Below are 17592 nucleotides of genomic sequence, written 5' to 3' on the forward strand. Positions count from 1 at the left end.
ATAATGCCACTTTATAGAGCAATGGTCAGACCGCAATTGGAATACTGTGTCCAACACTGGTCTCCATACCTCAAGAAAGATATAATTCTGCTGGAAAGGGTACAGAGGAGAGCCACGAAACTTGTCAAGGGATTGGAGAATTTGAGCTACAAAGAGCGCCTTAGGAAATTGGGATTGTTTACCCTCGAGCAGAGAAGACTGAGAGGGGATTTAATAGAGACTTTTAAAATAATAAAGGGTTTTGATAAAATCGACCAAGAAGAAGCATTGCTAACTTTTTCGGATGTGACACGGACAAGAGGTTACAGTCTGAAACTGAGCGGCAGCAGGTTCAAGACGAATGTCAGGAAGTTCTTTTTTACGCAGCATGTGCTAGGAATTTGGAATGCTCTCCCGGAGGATGTTGTGACAGAGATTACTGTTCTGGGATTCAAGCGCAAGTTGGATGCACACCTTCTTGCAAATTGTATTGAGGGCTATGGTATATCTGGGTCTCCAATCAGGAGGACCTAAATGGGCCGCCGCGTGTGCGGATCACCGGACTGGATGGACCTCGGTCTGATCCGGTGAGGGCTTTTCTTATGTTCTTATGCTTGTGAGTCTACTCTTGTTACTTCAGTTTGTATAATTTATTCTCAAAGGCCTCAGTTCTATATATGTCACCTATAAAATTGGGGCCGATTAGTGCAGCACAAAACACAATTCTACAAAAGCACCGAAATTTAGATAGAATTTGCCTCAAAATGCCCATTTAAAGCAACACTACCTGAAAACTGAAAAATCAAATGAATAAGACAAATTCCATCATTCAAATATTCGGCTACTCTTTCTCCACTCCCATTATGTTAAACCAGGGCTGCCCAAGTCCGGTCCTCGAGATCCACAATGAATATGCATGAGAGAGATTTGCATACCAAGAAGGCAGTGCTGGCAAATCTCTCTCATGCATATTCATTGCGGATATCCTGAAAACCTGGCCCGCCAGTAGATCTCGAGAACCGGACTTGGGCAGCCCTGGTAACAAATTAGTAAACTCTGTTCTGCTCTGGGACATCTACACTTTAACAGAGACTCAAGAGTGAGGAGAATATGGAAGTTATGGCGATAAAAAAAAAATAGCTCCTTAGAAAAAACATAAATGAGAAAAAATTACAAAGAAATATGGGCAAAATAAAAAGGAAACTTGGGAATATGGTAACACAACGATGAAATAGAAGCAAGTTGCTTCTTACACAAATTCTTCCATATTCTTGAGGATAGGTTTCTTCAGCAGTCAGTGTATTTAAACTTTTCATTTAGATAGTTTATAAATTAATGCAGCACAAAACATGCTGAGTTATTTCTACTTGACAAGTCATCAGGAATACATTCTGATTGGAAGACATTTTAATTCTATGTATTTGATAAATAAGCAGAGGTGTGCTATACCTCTAGTGATAACACTTTAGAAGTCATGGCTGCTAAGATGTCTTATCTGATGGGGAAACAAAATTGGAAAGCAGCACACAAGAGATATTGCCATTAATAACAGTTTCACACGATGCTACTTCCAGAAGCATTGTTCCCAAGAATTATACAGAGGAAATTTATGTGTGTTTTCTAAATCACATCTTTCAAATGGGTATATCCGTTTTGGCCTTAGGCTGTGTCTTAGAAATGATAAAAAGTGCTCTTTCCAAAATTAAATGTGAAATCTCTGTGGCTTGTGTGCCAGTAGCAACATGTCAAGATGCTCATAGCACGAGAAATAAAAAAGAACAGGATCTGAATTTACTGCTAGGCAAGTGGGAACAGAAACCTTTCTGTTCAATTAAAGTACATCGTTGTCTCATACGGCTCTGTCTTTTTTCACCTACTTTCTGTCAGCAGGATTTAGTCATCATTGTTTTGGCAGTAATTACAAATCAAGTCCAGCATAGCTCTTCAAATATCATAATGTGAATTTGTTTTCAAGACAGACATCTAAAAAGCCTTTGTTGTATGCTCAGTGCCAGTGTAACCAGAGCACTTCCTTTGTAGTCTGTGAAAGGAAATCAGTATTATGGGATAATACTGTTAAAAAAAAAAAAAAAACAACAACCACCTAACCTCCTTCCTTTTCATTTTTGCTGACATGGTAAAGCCACAATACATAACTTATTCTAAATGATTTGGACATCAATATAATCACAGTTTCAATTATAATTGATATTATTTGAAGACCATATTCTTCTGGCAAACACAGATAAGTCACATGACCCTGTTTTGAACCTTATAGAAAGAAGAGTCTAGAATACAGAATGACACGGGGGAAAAAATCTGTCCCCATCACCGCGACCACTGTCCCCACCCCTCTCCGCAACTACTTTCCCCACAACATCCATACAAGCTTCAGTACTGCTATATTTAGCTTATACCTTCCTTATAAATCAAAGTTCTGGCTGCTGAACTAGAGAAAGAGATGTTCAGTTGGCAGGGCTTTGTTTATAAATTTTTATCAACACAACTAATATACTACTTTATCCAGAAGCAAAAAAAAAAAAAAGAAAAGAAAAGAAATAGAAATTTATTTTTCTACCTTTGTTGTCTGGTTTCTGCTTTCCTTATCTTCTCATTCAATTCCTTCCATCCACTGTCTGCCTTCTCTCTGCGTCTTCCATTTGCTCTGTTACTGTGCCTCTCCCTTCCTTCTCCCTCCACCCCCCCATCCCCCAAATTGGCCTGGCATCCATCTTCTTCCCTCTGCTCCCCCCATAGTCTGGCATCTCTGTCTTCTTCCCTTTCAGTGTCTTCTCCCCACTCTCCCACATTTCCCTTTAGCGTCTTCTCCCCACTCTCTCTTCCACATTTCCCTTCAGCATCTGTTCCTCTCCATCCCCCTTCAGCATCTGTTTCTTTCCACCACCACCCTTCCCTCTTGCCACCCCCCTTCAGAATCTGTTCCTTTCCACCGCCCTTCAGCACCCCTCGTGCGGTCCGAACATCTCTCTCCCCCTTACTTTCATGGCGCGTTTTACTTTACAGTGTTCAAGCTGCTGGAGCCTGCCTGAAGTCGTGTGCTTCTGCGGGCAGAAGCTTCTCCTCTGACGCAACTTCCGGATGCATCAGTGGAGAAGCTTCCGCCCACAGATGCACGCAACTTCATGCAGGCTCTGGCGACTTGAACACTGTAAAGTAAAATGCCCCACGAAAGTAAGGGGAGGGAGGGATATAGATGCAGCCGGCAGGTGGGAAGGAAGGGGGCCATGTGCGATCGGTGATTGCGTGCGTTCCCTCCCTTAACTGCGGAGACAAGGCCATTCACCGCTCCACCGCTCCGCAGTGAGCACTTTTATTCCTCCCACTGTTTTCGTGGGTAACAGCCACTGTGTCATTCTCTAGTCTAGAACTTTCTTGAGCTCTGAATGTAATTGTGTGTCACTAGGCAAGGGTGCTTTCTTGCACGGATATCTGAATTTCAGTCACCATGCCCAATGGCACAGTAAAGGGGGCAGAGTTCCCTGAGCACTATCTTGATGAGGCACCAACACCTTTCCTCTTCACCCCCCATACACCTCTTCAAATATTCATTGGTAGTGAGCAGCACCGGCTACCCACTATTTGTGCCAGTCTCATCCCCCTCTGATGTCACTCCTGTTTGAGGGACCAGGAAGTGACATCAGAGGGAAGGCTCAGCCAACACGAGCAGGGGCTAGCAGATGCTGATCACTGCTGATGAAGATTTGAAGAGGAATATGGGGGCTTACAGCATGATGGGGAAGATCATATTGTGTGTGTGTGGGGGGGGGGAGGTGAATGGTACAGTAGAGAAGAGTGCATCGTACATCACAAGGGGCACACAGTGCGGTGATGCCGGGTGCCTCTGCCCTGGATGCAAATTTCCTTCACTGTACTGTGACAAACCCCTCCTCAGGCATGCAATATCCATTGAAAGCTCATCCAAAGCAGTTACAGCAGTACGCCAAAGGTACATAACACTGAAATAATTGTAGAAATTATAAAAGAAAGAAAAAAAAAAAAAAAGAGTTTCCCAGTTTTCTATTGTATTCCAGCTCATTATTTGATTTATTTGCTATACTGAAACTTTGCTTTGTCTTTGTTTAGTGTCTTGTGCTTTCTTCACTGCATGTTGTCCTTACCCTGTTTCACTTTTTTTCATCTAACTTCTTGGTATTTTAATATTTTCTCTCTTATAGTATATTTATACAATAAACATATGAGAGCTGAATGAAAAGTAATGTCTCCACCTCCATAAATAATCAACAGATAAGAACATCCTTGCTGGGTCAGACCAATGGTCCATTAAGCCTAGTAGCCCGTTCTCACGGAGGCCAATCCAGGTCCCTAGTACCTGGCCATACCTCAAAAGGAAACAACATTCCATGCTACTGATCCAGGGCAAGCAGTGGCTTCCCCCATATCCTTTTCAATAACAGACCATGAACTTTTCCTCCAGGAAATTGTCCAAACCTTTCTTAAAACCAGCTACGCTATCTGCTCTTACCACAACCTCTGGCAATGAGTTCCAGAGCTTAACTATTCTCTGAGTGAAAAAGAAAATTCCCCCTATTGGCTTTAAAAGTATTTTCCTTTAACTTCATTTAGTGTCTCCTAGTCTTTGTAATTTTTGACGAAGTGAAAAATCGATCCACTTGTACCTGCTGTTCTACTCCACTCAGGATTTTGTAGACTTCAATCCTATCTCCCCTCAGCCGTCTCTTTTCCAAGCTGAAGAGCCCTAACCTTTTTTTTTAATCTTTCCTCATATGAGAGGAGTTCCATCCCCTTTATCATCTTGGTTGCTCTTCTTTGAACCTTTTCTAGTGCCGCTAAATCTTTTTCTTGAGATAAGGAGACTAGAATTGAACGCAACACTCCAGATGAGATTGCACCATGGAGCGATACAGAAGCATTATAACATTCTTAGTCTTGTTAACCATCCCTATTAAAATATTTCCTTGCATCCAGTTTGCTTTTATGGTCGCCGCCACACATTGGGTGGAAGGTTTCATCATATTGACTACGATGACACCCAGATCCTTTTCTTGGGCGCTAACCCTCCCCAAGGTGGACCCTAGAATCCGGTAACTGTGATTCGGGTTATTCTTCCCAATGTGCATCACTTTGCATTTCTCTACATTAAATTTCATTTGCCACTTGGATGGCAGAACTGAAGAGCTATATGTGTTCATTGAAATCTCTTCCTTCACCTCAGTTGGCAAAAACTATGTGAAGAGGCTGTTTTGCTATTGCTTGTAAAATGGAAGTATGCAGTGAGCACTGGTTGATATGATTTAAGCAATGTACTGTGATAGAAATTCTAACTGTTGAAGGAGTCTCTCCAGCTGAAATTCACTGTCCCATGTTCATATGGTCACTGAGCCAAAACATGTAAAGACTGTAGACCTGGAAGAGCTAATTCTGTGATCAAAAATAAAGTGGACAACCTGTGACAGCAACAGGCAAGTCTCACACGAGAAAGGTTGATGGACCTCCTTAGAGGACAATTGTAGTATCACTCAAAGGGAAACTGTTGATATACTTGGTATTTCATAGAAACATGTGGGTTACATTATTGATATTGAAAAATGGGTTCATTGCATGATGACTGCAGAAATGAAAGCTTCAAAACTTGACTTGTTAGGGTCTCTTGTATATCTTTACATACTGTATGTGAATGAAATAGTTCTGTTTGTAAAAATAGCCAAACTGTCGCAATTTTGTTGTGATAACAAAATGAAAAGCGAGGAATCTCTTAGTAAGATTGTGACAGCCGATGAAACATGGGTTCATCATTATAAGTCAGAAACAAAGTACCAATTCATGAAGTATCATCACAAAAGGTTCACCTGCAAATAAAAACATTCAAAACACAACCTTCTATATGAAAAAATAATGGTTACAGTCTTTTGGAACATGGATAGCATCTTTTACCTGGATTCCTGAATCTGGTATGACTATCAACTCACAGCATTACATTGCAACCCTGAAAACTTTGAATGAATGGTTAGAAGCACGAGAGGGACATTTTGTTGCAACATGACAATAATACTAGACCTCACATGAAACACCACAGGTGCAATGGCAAAGATGGGTCTCACAGAATGAAGACGTGGCAAGGATTGTGAGCAACTGGTTGGGGAGAGAAGATGTGCAATTCTTTTGTGATGGCTTTCAAATAGTTGCCATTCATTGGCAGAAATGTGGTGATTCTGTAGAAAAGTAAATTCATGTAATAAAAAAGCACATTATCTTCATTTAAATAAAAGCTATAGAGGTAGAGGCATTACTCTTAGTTCAATCCCTAGTCCTGGGACTTTTGGACTACTGCAACATCCTCTAATAATAATAATATAATAATAATAACTTTATTCTTGTATACCGCATTACCATGGAAGTTCTATGCGGTTAACAGATGAAGAGACTGTACATTTACAGCGAAGTTACAATTTCGTAAATGTTACATTTACAATTTTAGACGATACATATTCGGTCAGGTTACCTTTGCATTCTAGACAATGAATATACGGTGAAGTTATTTTGGCAGCTAGGTTATATGTTCAGAGTAGTTACATTTGCTATAAGCTCGATACAGTGGCGTTATAGATGGCGGTGTTACATGAGGCGGTGAGGGTCTAGGGTAAGGGTATAGGGGGGAGAGGTCAGAAGAGGAGGGAGGAGAGGGGAGGAGGGAGGTTAAATCAGAGGAATTTATCAAAAAGGTAGGTTTTAGTTAACTTCCTGAATGTTTGATAGTGTGGGGAATTGGAGATGAGAGTAGAGAGGCATTTGTTCCATTTGCCCGCTTGGAATGCTATGGAACAAATGCCTCTCTACTCTCATCTCCAATTCCCCACACTATCAAACATTCAGGAAGTTAACTAAAACCTACCTTTTTGATAAATTCCTCTGATTTAACCCTCCCTCCTCCCTCCTCTTCTGACCTCTCCCCCCTATACCCTTACCCTAGACCCTCTACCTGCCTTGTCCCGCAAACATGACAAAACAATTATAGACAGTACAAAACGCAGCCCTCAGACTGATCTACTCACTAAGCAAATATGACCACATCATACTGGCTGATTCATACTAGCTTCCTACACACGCGCAAATACTATTCAGATTTTACTGTCTATTATTCAAAGTAATGAACGGCACTGCTCCCACCTACCTAACCAATCGCATAAACTGGAACAAATCGATCAGACCAAGGAGAACTCAGACCCTATTTACTCACCCCCCCAATCAAAGGTACACAGCGCAAGAAGATGTACGACAACCTACTAGCAACGCAAGCAGCAAAACTAGATCACCACCTCTCCAACATGCTGACAACAACGACTGACTACAAAACATTTCGAAAGGAAATTAAAACCTTGTTATTGTTTATCAAGAAAAACTAAGACATCTCCTGGACTATTCCCAGTCTTGTAAATTTCCCAGCTAAGTCTCAACCATGTAATTAGCACCCCAATCTGTAATTTTCCTGCAAATGTCCAGTTATCTTCTTTTGTAATCCGCCTAGAACTGCAAGGTACTGGCGGAATAGAAGTCACTAATGTAATGTAATCTAATTCAACTCTTGCACATAAAACAATGCAAAAACACCTAAGTGCTCCAATAATGTGTTTACAGAGCTTTTCTCTCTTTATTTTTACACATTTACATATATACAAACAGCTGAAGTTACTCTTAAGGAATAACTTCCTAAATTCCATTAACACACACATCCTGCAATATACACAAACAAGTAGAGGGCAATTTTAAAGGCACCTAAAATAGCATTTTACTGATAGAACGGGACCCACCTTGCATATAGATAAAAGTAGATGTGCTGAAGGACAGTGGGCACATGCTGCCTGGTATTTAGCAGAGCTGCTCTGGAGGAAGGGGATTAAAACAATGCATATTGTGCTGGGGGCCTCCTACTAGACAGCTGAATACAAACTGCAATGATAAATATATGCATTGTCTCAGCTGGAAGGAAAAGGAGATGCAAATGTTTGGTACTTTTTTCCTTTGCAATTTTCAAAGTGAAAATGTGTGGGGACTACTTTTTTGATAACTGGTGCAAACTTTAAGGGTAAAAAGTAAGCATAGATGTTACAGATATGTGGACAGCATTGACATTTACCGTATTTTATGCTCCATAAGACGCACCCTAGATTTAGAGGAGGAAAACAAGAAAAAAAAAAAAAACAACCAACCACATTCTGAACCAAATTCTCCCTGCCAGGCTCTGCACCCTTTCCCCTTTCTGGTGGTCTAGTGACAGGCAGGGCCCCCCTACCCCGAAGCAAGCAGGCATGCAGGGCCCCCCCCCCCCAAAGTGCATAATCTTTCTTCTCTTCTTCACTATCCATGTGTACCATTTCCTCCCCTTCCATTAAGTATCACATCTCTGTATCTTTATTCCTCCCCTTTCCAGCATTATTCCATGTCCCTGTCCCTAAGCTCCCTCCGCCTTCAGCATTTCTTTGCTCTGTCTCTTTCCCTCCCCTGGTTCTTATGCTGGGATTGTCATTTCCTTCCTCCTGTACTCCTCATCCCCACCCCCCCACCTCGAGGCAGGCAGGGCACCCCAACCCCCTGAGGCAAGCAGTCAGATAGCCCCCCCCCGGTAGCCCCCTCCGACCTCTCCCCCATACCTTTAGTTCCTCCGGCACAGCTTGACGGGCTCGTTCATCCATGTCCCGCCCGAACACGAAGGGAGTCAGAGGAGCGGCATTGGAGGCAGCTGAGGTCCAGATGTACCACCCAGCACTGACATGGGGGAAGGGAGGGAGGAGAGCAGGAGGCCGGAACCAGCCGCCGCTGCTGCTATTGCCGTAGCCGCTCGCTCTCTTCAGGGCTGCACTGCCATGCCAGGACTCCCAGCGGCTTCAGGTTCTGATGGCTGCTGCTCGCGCCTGGCCTGTGGGGAAGCTACTGCTCGTGTGGGAAGCAGGACTCGCTGTCTCCAGCTGTCTCTCCAGCGGCAGTGGCGCGCAAGGCTGCCTGCCTGGTCCCGCGCCACTTCCCGTGAGAACGGAAGTGGCACGGGACTAGGCAGGCAGCCTTGTGCGCCGCTCTGCCACTAGAGAGGCAGCTGCGTCCAGCAAGGGAGGGCACCAAAATTAAAATAAGGTATCTGGGGTGGTTGGGTGGTTTGGGTATTTGCTCCATAAGACGCACCCTTATTTCCACCAATTTTTTTGGGGGAAAAAGTGCGTCTTATGGAGCAAAAAATACAGTAGGTGCCTAGAACGCATATAGATGAACAGAATACCAGTATATACATGCATATATACACATATGTGCGTAAATGTCAATATTCCAGCTATGTGCTATCCTATAACATGCTGCCAATAGCTGATGCAAGAGTTTGCACAAAAAAATATAGTTCTGCGCAACTCATCTACCAACCTCGCTACGCTCACGTCACTCCTCTCCTTAAGTCACTTCACTGGCTCCCTATCTGCCATCGCATCCGGTTCAAGATCTTATTGCTGACCTACAGGGGTGTTCATGCTGCCCCTTAATATCTCTCCTCGCTTCTCTCTCCTTATACACCTCCCAGAGAACTCTGTTCCTCAAATAAGCCGCTCTTAGCTTTACCCTTCTCCTCCACTGCCAATTCCAGACTTTGTTCCTTTCATCTAGCTGCCTCCTATGCCTAGAATAAATTATCCGAGTTTATCCATCAAGCCCCTTCCCTTGTTTAAAAGCAGACTGAAAACCCACCTTTTTGATACAGCTTTCAATCCTTAACCCTACTCCTCTACCCTTCGACCCAGCCTGCTGATTGACCATTCCCCTTGACTGTATCTATGACTTCCTGTTTTGTCTGTTTTGCCTATTTAGATTGTAAGCTCTTTCGAGCAGGGGCTGTTTTCTCACTCTCTGCGACTCTGTGCAGTGCTGCGTGCGTCTGGTAGCGCTACAGAAATAATTAATAGCAGTAGTAGTGTATTAGACCCGATACACAACTATTCTATTCAAGAATATGTCTACTTTCCTTTACAGACTAGTTACCTTCCCAGTGCTTAAAATCAGATGCCACGTTATAGAATCATTCCCATAATGTCAAAGCCACGTACATACATTTTCTCCACTGTTTCACGAGTCCCACTCATACACACTACTTCATAAATACAACTTGCCTGCTCATTTGTTGCTTGGAGAATGAGTCTCTGCCCAATGGCAGGAGCAGTACTTCTTTCCTATCCTTCTGTCAAGTGGTACTTCACTTCTCTAGAGACAGGCTCTCATTTTAAATTAAATAGAAATCAGCAATGGAACTTTCTAGTTTTGCTTTGAAAACAAAAAGAAAGATAAAATATTTTCTCTGCACAGACATGAGGCTGGTTTTGCAAGGGTTGACTTCACCCGGGGAGGTGAAAGAGCTCATGGAGCTCAAAGGTTTCTCAAGTCTTTTGAGCAGAGATAAGATCAAAAGAGTTCAGAGAGCTTTGCAAGTTAGTGTGGGTGCATGGAGTCCAGAGATGATATTTTTAACTTTCTTTTTATTGAAAATCCTTTCAAAGCTCTTTGATTTAGGGTAGGCTGGAATCTCTAGATTACTTGGATACCAGGAAGATTCTGAGGTAGAATCTCTGGCCTGTGATGGCACAGTTTGAGCCATATTGGTCTGAAAGAGGGAAAGAAGCTCCATCTGCAGCAGGTCTGGGCAAATTGATGGGATCCTCCACATTTTCAATTTTTAGATATCACAATTTAAAGACAGCTTAGGGCCAAGTATAAATATTGCATAATAGAAATTTAAATTGAAGCTGTACACAGATGTTTTATGCAACACCCCATTTCTTGCAATCCTGTAAGAACACTGTAAAACTAAAGAAAGTGTGGAAAAATGAAAACAAAATATATATTTTACTGCATTTTTTAAGGAAGAGGACTCCAAGATTACTACTGAAAACTCTATGATAACAGTTAGCTTGTCTAACCCTAACAAGAGACCCCTAACAAGTCAAAACCATGTCAAAACTCTGCATCCTCAGCCAGTCAGAAAGGTCTCTGACCTCCTTCTGTGTTTTTAATAAATAACATGTTCAGCAAAGTGAAGAAGCACTCCGTGCATATCTAGGATCCCCAAAACACGATCCTGAGTGTTTGAACCTGTAGACTGAGAAACAAGCACACGTACTTCCTGATCAACATGGAAATCCCAGTCTCTGAGATTGGGAGGAACGGTTCATTTCAAGAAAGAGCCTGGAGTCCGGAAATTCGCTGATGGAACAGTGATCAGAAAAAACGTCTGGAGCATCAGGACCAAGAGAGAAACATCCCAAAGGGACACTAGGCTTTGATCAAGACCAGCACCACCCAAAAGTGGAGCAGAATGCAGCTCCGCTTGGTCTTGAGCGCACCAAGACTGGAAAGCATTCCACGTCATAGCTGAAGCATATATAGCAGCTGACTTCTTACACAAGAGAAGAGTGCCAAGGACCACATCAGAAGAGCCCTTGTGGTCTAAAGCTGCACACTCAAGAGCCATGCTAAGCGACCCGGGTCCTCCTCACAAACCAAACCTTGCAGACGTAGGTCAGGATGGACGCTCCACAGAAGGCCTCAACCCTAGCGAAGACGCATAAGATATGCGTAACACTGCCTGTGAGGCCAGTCTAGAACCACCAGAACGACATGACCCGGAGGGCCCACAAACTGCCGAAAGACCATGGGCCAAGGAGGAAAGACATACAAGAAGATTTCCTGAGGCCATGGTTGCACCAAAGCATTGAAACCCTTACTTCCAAGCTCAGACCTTTAACTGAAGAATTGAGCTGCTTGCATGTGCTTTGCCGTGGCCATGAGGTTGAAGCAGGACTAACCCCAGCCCCGAACAAAGACTCAGCACATCACTGGGGCCAGTGCTCTTTCACCCTGAACCAAGGGCTGTCTGCTCAGAAAGCTGGCCTGAACAATATCGACTCCCACCACATGCAATGCTAAGAGTACCCACCCACAGAAAGAGAAGGTTGGCCCTCCAGAGTCTTCTGCAAGTGCACTAGAGCCAGCTGAAGGCTCTGAGCTCCAGCCGGTTGAGCAACCATTTCCACGGAGAATGCGTCCAATACTCCTGAATGGGACACCTACTGCAGCAGGTTCCCCAACCCCGAAGGCTGGCATCTGTCAGCTCCACAACCAAGGAGGTGATCCGCAGTGGTACGCCCTTGCATAGTGATTGTGGGAGAAGCCACCAATAAGGCTGGCCCAAGCCTCCAGCGCCCAAGGAAGACTAGTCTGCAACACACCCCAGTGCGGAACACAGCAAAAGAGTAAGACAAGCTAGAAAGGATGAATGTGCATTCTCGCCCAAGGAACCACATTCAATGTGGTAGCCACGGATCCCAGGACCTGAAGATATTCCCATGCCAAAGGAGTTGGAGAAGGAAATATATCTGGAAATGAAGAATCAGTCTGGGTGACTCTGGAAAACAGAAGTGGCCAGTAGCCATGTTTCAAAAGAACACCCAGGTATTTCAAGACTGCTTGGGTGAGAGGCTGTCCTGTAATCCAATCAAGGTCCTCTAGCACTTGGATCACCTGTGTTGACCCTCGGCCAATGAGGGAGCTCTGACTAGCTAGTCGACCAAAACAGGGCGTACTTGAAGACCCATGGTACTTAAGTAAGGCGCTATGACCACCATCACCTTGGCGAAGGCACAAGGAGTTGTTACTAGTCCAAAGGGCAGAAACAAAAAACTAGCAATGTTTGTACAAGACATGAAACCTTAAGTAATTACGGTGGGCTGGAAAGATCAGAATGTGTAAACATGCCCACCCCCATGAATCCAGATAGGCAAGGGACTCTCCCGGGGCTACCGCAGCTATAACAAATCGTACTGTTTCCATGTGAGAGCATGAAATCTGTAGAGCCTCACGTACATGTTCCAGAACATGCCTCCAGCCATTGGAACCATTCAATGGTACGATAAAGCATATGGAGTATCTGCTGGAGCCCGACAAATTGGGCGATACCTATTCTAGAACCTGAATATCCAGCAAGCACTGTCCAGTGGCCTGCACTGGGAGTGCTTTGTCCGGGTGCCCTGCAGGAGATTCCATGAACAAATTGTCAGAGGCTGGGTGAATTCCAATTGCTGCCCAACCATATAAAGCTCAGAACCCACGGGTCGGACTTAATGCAAACTCAAGCCAGCATCCCCCCCCCCTCCCACCCCGGCACAGTGGCAGGGAGTGCAAGATGAGATCCAGATGGCTGGGGAAATCTGTAGCCGGAGTATCGCTGCCGGGAGCTCTGGTCTGAGACATGGCACTGGAATACAAGTGGGAATGCCTGGAGCCATAAAAATTAAATCGACCAGAACCCCTAGAGGGTTTGGGTCTGCTATCGGGCAGGGTCTTAAGGTGACTGACCACCACAGAATCCATGAGGTCAACCAGGCCCTTGCCAAACAGCAACTGCCCTGAATAGAAGTCTCACCAATGAAACCTTTGGAAGTGGAATCACCAGTTCATTGTCTAATCCAGAGCATTCTGTGGGCAGAAATGGAAAACACCAAAACCCACATAAGGCATATAAAGCAAAAGTCACATAAGCTGACCCAGCCAAAAGAAGTTGAGGAGGATAATTTACAGCCTCACTCTCCAGGGTGCGCAGGTGAGACAGATAGGTACATGTGACAACAGATGTTGGCAAAACAGCCTAAAAGCCCAAAGCAGCTGCATCAAAAAGCCTCTGGAGGACAACATCCACACAGCGGTCCTGCATATCTGTAAACACCACACCACTTTTCCTGGGTAGAGAGGTGCAGTCAGGCACCTGAATAACCAAGGAATGCACTCTAGGCTGATCCAGAACCTGTGGGCAGGCAGATCAGGAACAGCTGAATGAAATAAGGACATGCCCAGAGAAGTAACGCCATTGGGAGATGCAGCGGATGTGGAGTGGGACTGCACAGGGGAAGAACCCCTGCTTTGAAAAGCTTTTTTCTTTTTTTTTTTTACAACTGGTTCAGAAACTCTGAGAAAGTCTCCAACTCCGGGGAGCTGGGCCAAACCCCCAAAATAAAGAAGACTGCCCCACCGGGCTAGCCAAGTGTTTTGTCACCTACTTGGACCAGTGGAGAGGCTAAGCTATGCACTGCTACCTCTCCCGGATGTGCCACGTGGCACAAGAACAATCTTGAAGTGCCTAATTTCCACAATCCTAGCAAGAATTCACATTAGGGGAGCCTAAGGACTATCTCAACAAAACTTGAGTTAAAAATTGTAGAAGTAGGGAGCTTTTGGAAATAAGATCGCTAAAAATCCAAGATGGCCACCACTGTGAAATTTACACCAAAATCACAATATTTATCACACTTAGCAAAGTTTAAAAAAAACAGCGATTTTAGGATTTTTTCAGGTGAGGGAACACAGGGGGTTGGCTTGTAGAAACCTTGAAACCCCCACTTTTCAGACCTTCCCCAATTCATCTCATAGGCTGTAACAGCCTACACTCGCTTTGACCTGTTTGTGGATCTGTGCTGCAGCCTGCTCCACCTAAATTGGTCACCATGAGGACTGGCTACTGGGCTAGATGGACCACTGGTCTGACCCAGTAAGGCTATTCTTATGCTCTTATGTTCTCTCAAAGCAGCTGGATTAGAGAGAATCACTGCCTCATGCTGGGAATGGCTCTGCAAAGCTGATCTTCAGGCTGCCAGTGAGACCCCTACCTGACTGCACCTCTACCCCCACGGACCAATGGATGTGCACCAGGAGGCAAGAAGACACAGCCAATACCCTGCGAGACACCACCGAGCCCATAAGGGCACCTAACAGCCTGCGCTCAACCTCTACTTAACAGTAGGTGAGACAACTTCAGGGCTGGCCCCGAGTTCCAAAGAAACTAAGAAACCCACTGGGCCTATCAGCTGTGTGTTCTCAATGCAGGCAAAGCAAAAGAAACACACCGAGCACAAGAAGTCTACAAAAAAAAAAGAACGAAAAATACTGAATAAAATAATAAAATGTGGAGAGCGGAAGGAAGACACTTCTACAGGCACAAGTGCAGAATGGCTAAATTGTAGGTGAGCTAAGGAGCTCAGTGAACTACAGAAGAGGGACAGAGAAAAATTCGAACTGGATTCCTTCTGCAGATGGCACAGAGCCATGGGGACACTTCCCTCTTGTCTAGAATGTCTCACCTATTGCATTGGAATTCTTATTACCTATTCTATTTCCAGTATTTTTCTTAGTACTTGTATATGCAGGTTTGTTTACAGTCTGCCACCAGGGGTTTGACATGTAGAACACAGAATTGTTGCATTATGGGTTGATTTTCTGCACCGTTTGTTAGCAACTATACAATTAAATTACTAAGCTCTAATTATCATTTTCTCCAGCATTGTTCCTTCTCCTTTCTTCATTGTAGATGATTTTGAGAACTTGTCAAGCAGATGGTTGCCCTTATCTGAGTTCCTGTTCAATGGCCTTTATCTCCACCTAAGATACACAAAGGGCACAGTACACTTCTTTGTTCCCAATTGTCCTTTTATCTTCCAGAGCTGTACAAGCTTTACTGGCTCCACATCTGTCTCCTGCTAAGTTGCTACTCTGCAGTTATGTTGTGATCAAGTCTCAGCTCCAGGGAAGTGAATGTGGGGCCAGACCATTCTACTTGATAAGAGCCCTAATTTTCATTTTAGCAGAACAGAAGAATGATAAGGTATCTCCTTCCCTGAAGGTTTTTACAAGTGTCTTTTGAACAAGGTATTAGATTTACAATTGGACCTTTTCTCTATAAACTTGTCTGTATCTTTACTATTATTACTCTTCTTTATTTATATCCAAGCCAAGATTTGATGGAGGATCCAGTGTACCGGATACCCACTTTTTGGGGACATAGACCATCTAAAAGGGGTGAGTCTTTATTGCCTCGGTTTCCAGAGTCTCTTCCGCCTCGATTGCCTCGGTTTCCTCAAAATCTTAATATCCAATTAGCCAACTCAGTTTCTATCTCTTCCACCAATATAAATATAGGTTTAATTGATATAAGATCAATTAAAAGTAAATTCCATATTATTAAAGAAATAATACAGCAATATAATCTGGATATTCTTTGCTTAACAGAAACATGGCTAACAACAGGAGAAGAAGCTTATCTCTCTTATGCTTGCCCAATAGGATTTTCTTTTATTTACAACCATCGTATAGGAAAGAAAGGAGGAGGCCTAGCAGTATTATTCAACCATTCTTCTTTATTTAAAGTTGACCAATCATTAGCCAGTATATCGTTAGAATATATACATTTTAAAACAAATACTTCCCCACAAACTGATTTTCTATTAATATATGCTCCCCCTCCAATGGGAAGGGATACATTTGATTTATTACAATCTTTATTATTCGATTTTAACTCTCTAGCAACCAATACAATAATATTAGGAGATTTTAATATTCACCTAGATGATCTAAACAACTCTTTTACAATTGAATTCTCCGAATTAATTTCTAATCTTAATCTTTCTACTCTATTTAATAATCCAACACACACTGCGGGACATACCTTAGATATGATTCTTACCTCCATCAATCACAAAAATAACTTCATAAAACCCACTCTAACTTCAGTTCCTTGGTCAGACCATTATTTAATAACCACTAATTTTAATTTTCAAATTAAAAAGAATAATACCACTCCAAAAACAATTACATATCGAGACTACACTAAAATAGAAACCCCAATGTTAGCCACATCTTTTAACATTAAAATTGAGGAATTCAATCTTTTAACAATAAAGGAACAAATAAAAATTTGGAACCAAGCTACAGAACAACTAATAGATGATATTGCGCCTATACGCACAAAAATCATCAATAACAAAAAAATGGATAATCCTTGGTTTACAGATGAACTATTATTAATTAAAAAACAACTCAGATCTGAAGAAAGGAAATGGAGACATACTAAATCTAGACAACATCAAATCAAATACAAACAACAAATGCAGTATTATAAAAACAAAATAAATGAAGCAAAAACTACATATTATTCAAATAAAATAACGAATGCAAAAAATTCATCTGCTCTCTATAATATCCTAAAACAGCTTACAGTACCCAAAATTATAGAAGATCCATCCATACAAACTAAACCTAGCGCACAAAATCTTGCTGATTATTTTATAAATAAAATATATAAAATAAGAAGCAACATTAAAATAAATACAAATTTTAACCAAGAAGAAGCACAAATACAAATAATACCTACTTCCAAATGCACAAATTTCATTATACCCTCCATTGAGGATCTTAAATCTCTTCTAGGAAAAATTAACACAAAAGGAACAGATATTCATACTATTTCCCCTTTTATATTGAAACGACATTTTTCTTTCTTTGGCCCTTTTATCCGATGCATGATAGAATCAAGCTTAACTATAGGGTACATTCCTAAAGAATGGAAAGAAGCTATTATACGACCAAAAATAAAAAATCCCAAAGAATCAACCTCGGAAATATCAAATTATCGCCCAATAGCCAATTTGCCATTCCTCACTAAATTAATAGAAAAAGTCGTTTTTAATCAGTTAACTAACTTTATTGAAAAAACACATATACTACACCCAAATCAAACTGGATTCAGAGCAAATCACTCAACCG

The 17592-nt window shown here is 42.6% G+C and overlaps 1 protein-coding gene across 2 annotated transcripts in view; it reads right to left on the reverse strand.

Annotated features, from left to right (window-relative positions):
• ATG7 (autophagy related 7) overlaps nt 1-17592 on the reverse strand; it is a 351798-nt gene that overhangs the window by 74316 nt on the left and 259890 nt on the right. The gene's annotated exons all lie outside the window — the stretch shown is intronic.

Source organism: Geotrypetes seraphini, chromosome 17 (assembly GCF_902459505.1).
Source record: "Geotrypetes seraphini chromosome 17, aGeoSer1.1, whole genome shotgun sequence".
Classification (NCBI taxonomy): Eukaryota; Metazoa; Chordata; class Amphibia; order Gymnophiona; family Dermophiidae; genus Geotrypetes; species Geotrypetes seraphini.